Source organism: Bicyclus anynana, chromosome 18, assembly GCF_947172395.1.
Source record: "Bicyclus anynana chromosome 18, ilBicAnyn1.1, whole genome shotgun sequence".
NCBI lineage: Eukaryota > Metazoa > Arthropoda > Insecta > Lepidoptera > Nymphalidae > Bicyclus > Bicyclus anynana.
Window position 1 is genome coordinate 12466765 of NC_069100.1, and position 5539 is coordinate 12472303.

Below are 5539 nucleotides of genomic sequence, written 5' to 3' on the forward strand. Positions count from 1 at the left end.
TATATCTATACTAATCTATACTAATATTATAAAGAGGTAAAGTTTGTAAGTTTGTAAGTTTGTCACATTTTTTAAATGGGGTAATCTTCGGAACTACTGGTCCGATTTTAAAAATTCTTTCACCAGTAGAATGCTACATTATCGGGGAGTGCTATAGGCTATATTATATTTTAATATCATATATATTAGCCGAGTTATCACAGTTTTTGTCATACAGGTCGGACTGAAAATCCTCTTAAACAGACTTATTCGCATGCGCTGCCTTAACTATTGAGTAAAATTGAAAATAATGTATAGAGACTTTATGTATCTTTAAAAGTTCTACAAAAAAGTCCGCGACACCATATATCTATCTTCTATATATTAGCAGATATAGTACCTTTTGTGTTTTAAAAATTATTAATTTTATATACTTAGGTTTACGTCATTATTTATACAACTAAACTTTAATTCTTATTAAAATAAATTATTTATTAATCACAAGGATATTATGGAGATAAGATTTGCCCTTTACAGTATGTTAATTACTTAAATAGTTTCGGAGATAATACAAAATTTCTAAAAGACGCAGAAATTCCGCTATATGACGCCCGGCGCTTTCATTTACGTAGTTCCCGTTCCCGTGTTAATATGGGGATCAAACATAGCCTATGACACTCGCAAATAACGCAGCTTTCTATTGGTAAAACAATTTTCCAAATCGGTCCAGTAGATCCAGAGATTACCTCCTACAACCACACGAACTTTACCTCTTTATATTATTAGCATAGAAGTCTCTATTTCTCTTGGTCATACCACCACTCTCGAAGGACTGGACCGATTTTGCTAAGGGTAGGAGTAAGATAGAGAAGTTACAGGGTAGGGTAGGGTACGGGTAGGGAAGCGTAGGGGTAGTGTAGGGCTAGGGTAGGTTTAGGGCCGGGTTAAGGGTAGTGGTAGGGTAGGGGTAGAGGTAGGGTAGGGGTAGGGTAAAGGTACGGGTAGGATAGGGAAGTGGTAGGGTAGGGGTAGGATAGGCGTGAGATAGGGGTACGGGTGGGATAGGGGTAGGAAAGGGATAGGGTACAGGGAGGGTAGGGGTAGGATGGAGGTAGGGTGTAGGTAATGTAGGGGTAGGGTAGGGGTAGGTTTGGGGTAGGGTAGGGGTAGGGTGGGGGTAGGGGTAGGGTAGGGTAAGGTAGGGTAGGGTAGGGTAGATATAGGGGTTGGGTAGGGTAGGGTAGGGGTAGTAGTAAAGTTGACATCGAAATTTACGCGGACGAAGTCGCGGGCGTCCGCTAGTATATATATATATATATATGTTTATATACATATATATAATTATTTTTTATGTTCTTATTTTTAATTACTAACACTTCTTCTTGTTGTTTCCGCCCGCGTCACCACATGGCTCCACGGAAGACCATCACTAGTCAATGGTGCATCCATCACTAGCGTAGCACATGCTGAGTGGTGACCATTTTGGTACCACACACATCATTTTTTTGGATTTAATTTAATCATTAGTTTAATATTTCAATTATTACTTTGCTATATTTTTAAAATTTCTTTCTTTTGTTTTAGGTATTTGTTGTTTTATGTGTGTGTGTGTCCAAATAAAATAATTTTCTTTCTTTCTTTCTTTCGCAATACAAATTTACATAGTATCTTAAGACACCAGGCAGGTTTCTATCCCTATGCCATTGAATGCCTAGAACTCGTACGAAGTGATTTGCTTCTTCGTTTCTTATACGCATAACTAGGGTATGGAACTCTCTCCCTAAGTCAGTATTCCCCAATTATTACAACCTGCGCATCTTTAAGATGACAGTGAATAGGCATCTTCTAGGCAAGCGCGTTCCACTTTAGGCCACATCTACACTTACCATCGTGGTACTAAGTACTTACCAGGTGAGATCGTGGTCAAGCGCGAGCTTATCTATACTAATATTATAAAGCTGAAGAGTTTGTTATTTTTTTTTCTGTCTGAGTAGGTGCCGATAGCTCCACTACGGCGTCACCGGGGGGGTTGGGCGAGCGAAGAAGCATCGCCTGATGTGACCCGAAGGCTGAAAGAAAGATAGAGTACGGAACGGCTCTCTAGGGGCGTCTCCTATGAGACTCGGACCTCGGCTTAGAGGGCCATTCTTCAGGAGGTAACCGTGACCTGAGTAAATCAGTCCGGACGCCCCCAAGATCGTGAGTTAGAAAACCCACGTCCGGGTGACATTAGATATCGGGGACCTCGTGAAGAGTTTGTTTGTTAGTTTGATTGAACGCGCTAATCTCAGGAACTACTGGTCCGATTTGGAAAATTCTTTTAGTGTTAGATAGCCCATTTATCGAGAAAGCCGAGAGGCTATATTTTATCTCCGCTAGCAGTCAGCTAGTTCCTTATAAAAAAGAAATTCAAATAATGGACAGAAGAAGCACTTAAATGGAAAAATCTTCCATTAATCATCATCATTATCAACCCATATTCGGCTTACTGCTGAGCTCGAGTCTCCTCTCAGAATAAGAGGGGTTGGGCTAATAAGCCACCACCCTGGCCCTATGCGGATTGGCAGACTTCACACATCAGAATTAAGAAAATTCTCTGGGTATGCAGGTTTCCTCACGATGTTTTCCCTCACCGTTTGAGACACGTGACATTTATTTTCTGATAAGTTGGAGGTGCATGCCCCAGACCGGATTCGAACCCACAGCCACCGGAATCGGAAGCAGAGGTCATATGCACTGGGCTTTCACAGCTCTTACTATTAATACGAGTACTAGGGTAAGTCCAGGATAGATGCCCCACTTTTCGAAAATGCTAAATAACTCCGAATTTTATAATCTTAGAGCATTGCGTTCTTTAGGAGATATTAAATATATTTCTTAATGTTCTATATTATCTGAATCTTTCTGATATAGACTGTGTAGATTTTGTGTAAATTGTAATTTTATGGACCTCTAAAAAATGGGATAGACGCCTACTGTGGCGGATAGAAGACTTATCATGAAAAAACTTCTGAGGATAGGTGCCCTTAGTGGGGATTGGCGACTTAGATTGAACATTGTAATTGATTTGTTCTAAAATCAAACAACTATATTATTAAAATCAGTCTTTATGGTGTTTTATATAACTTTCATTTTCATTTCTTGGCCATCTTTGTCAAAGTTATACTTTAGCTGTAGCTTTTTAGCAAACTGGTATGCTAACTGACGTATTGCTGTTCGGTCCAGCGGAAATCCAGCTTCTCCTAATTTGAATGTAAGAGCCACGGGTCGTTTTTTGTTATTACAGCATGTTTTCATAAAACAAATAAAAATAAATGCTGGATATATATATTTTTTTTCAGTAATAATTATGCCAGACAGTAACTACAATGATATGATGCAATACAATACAAAGTAAAAGTAATTCAAATTTAAAACAACAACACATACAGTAACTTTAAAAATAAGAATTGCTGTTAACGGCAAATCTTCGTCTTAATATTTTAGATGGTATTCATTATATTCTAGAAATCTGATTTACGCCTTTCTCTCCCGTTTTCATCTCTTCAAACGCTGCTAGCATACTGTCTTCGGTCTAGGTTACAGTACGAGGGACAACACCCTGTTTCCTTTTATATTTACGAGGCATTTTGCTCTCCTGCAACAACACAACACTTATAATAAACAGTCGGGGATAGTTGCCCTTAGGGGCATCTATCCTAATAAAAAACGGGGCAACTATACTTTTTGTAGGGGATAGATGCCCTTATCAATAAAAACAAAAGTTGAGTTCCAATTACTATAAAATATATCAGTTTACATAGGCTAATCTTCAATGCAAGCAGACAAATAGAAAAAATATTGACATTATAAGCGAGAGAAAAAATACACTGTTGAAAGAACTTACGAATCTTATTTTGGCGCCTTTTGTCGTCTCACCGCGGAACATTTTTACTCACACAGACGAAACGCATGCACTCCGGTCGAAATTCCTCCCGACACTAAGGTTTGCAGGGGGAGGACTCGTTACTTACAGTAAAATTTAACTCCTACAGTGCTCCTAACATAGTGAAATAAAAATCAAGTCATCTATCCCACTGGGGCATCTATCCTGGAATTACCCTATTAATTAGTAACTGCCATTGTTGAAGGTGAAATTATTGCCTCAAAACGCAATATGATGATAAAATTGTTATCACATATGCCTTAGGTTAAAAGACGGGTTTCTCAGACAATAGTTTTTCCATTCATCAGGTGGCTCGTAGTTTGGTTCCGTAAAAAAAATATATTCAGCCACTTCTGTGGGTACATAGAAGCCTCACAAGTGATAATTATGACCGAGGCGCTGTAAGACAAAAATATCATTATAATATATTTCGGTTCGCCCCACCATTGGACCTGTGGATGTTACCATACAGTAAACTCCTGGAATTTTCATCTACAGGGTGTTGAAAAATTAAACACACTTTTTTTGAGTGAGCCTAAGAGTGCAACACACGAGGGCTAGAATATCGGGTAATTGCTTATGAGACTAGGGCCTGTACATGTACCTAGCCATGTGGCGCGCTTCTCTTTCTACAAACCCTTCGAACTAATTGACTCTGCTATCGACAGTTCACATGATCAAGCTCTCGATCGGACCTGTCACTCCCATACATTATTTTAGTTTTCAAATCGTTAGCGTTTGTAGAAATAGAATCGACGTGCTACGTGGGTACAGACCTAGGGCTTTGGTTTTAAAGGATGCTGGGCTTGTGAGATCACGCTCCTGACGCCACGTACGTCGTACGTTCCATTAACCATGTTCGTTCATTCAAGCCACTGATTTTTGACGTCACTGTGCTTAACAAGACACTGCGAGTTGACTGTATTATTGCTAAGAAGGCGTTATTAGTGGTTATGTCATCGTATAATTAGATAGGTACAAAGTTGATGCATATTCAACGTAAAACAAGGCACTCACTTAATAATATCTTTTTACACAGAAACAGGCTTGACACGATCTTAGCTATGGTAAGCGGCTGTAGTTCAAGGTGGAATGCATTTCGCTAAAATATTCCTAATCACACTAACATTGTCTTTATAATCAAGTAGAACAAAAGAAAACAGAGATTTTTTGATCCTAGCCATGTGAAGAAGTGCATATTCACTATAAAAGATGCGCAAGTTCGTTGACTTGAATACCTTTGCCTAGAAGAAAATTACAGGTAATATTTTAAGTTTTGCGTTTATCGAAGCATCCTGTACATGAGGGTTTCGCCCGCGGCAGCTCGTATGATGCAGGAGGGTATAATTACCGTCGCTTTCTGGGAACGGGCTCTGTTTGCTACCGTGATTAGATGCTGCGGAGATACCGGCCGGTATATTATTTACCGACAGCAGAAAAATGCTTAAACGCCGACAAATTAGATGCGTGTCCTAAACCCCTTGACAGTCGCTTGCGTCTCTCTGACAACATCATGGACCTTCACCTATCTTTTCGGCTCTCTCAAAACTCAGCCTCATATTATATATTATAGGTTGCCTTTTTACCCGACTGCCTCAGAAGGAGGATAATGTTTTTCAAACGTATGTAGGTATG

At 39.4% G+C, this 5539-nt stretch overlaps 1 long non-coding RNA gene across 1 annotated transcript; it reads right to left on the reverse strand.

The window, feature by feature from the left end:
• Positions 1-3292: 3292 nt before the first annotated feature.
• Positions 3293-4175, reverse strand: LOC128198990 (uncharacterized). The gene is made up of 2 exons (XR_008251692.1): positions 3866-4175; positions 3293-3616 (listed from the first exon to the last, which is right to left on the reverse strand). It is a non-coding gene; the product is annotated as an uncharacterized LOC128198990 (long non-coding RNA).
• Between the last annotated feature and the right edge of the window lie 1364 nt (positions 4176-5539).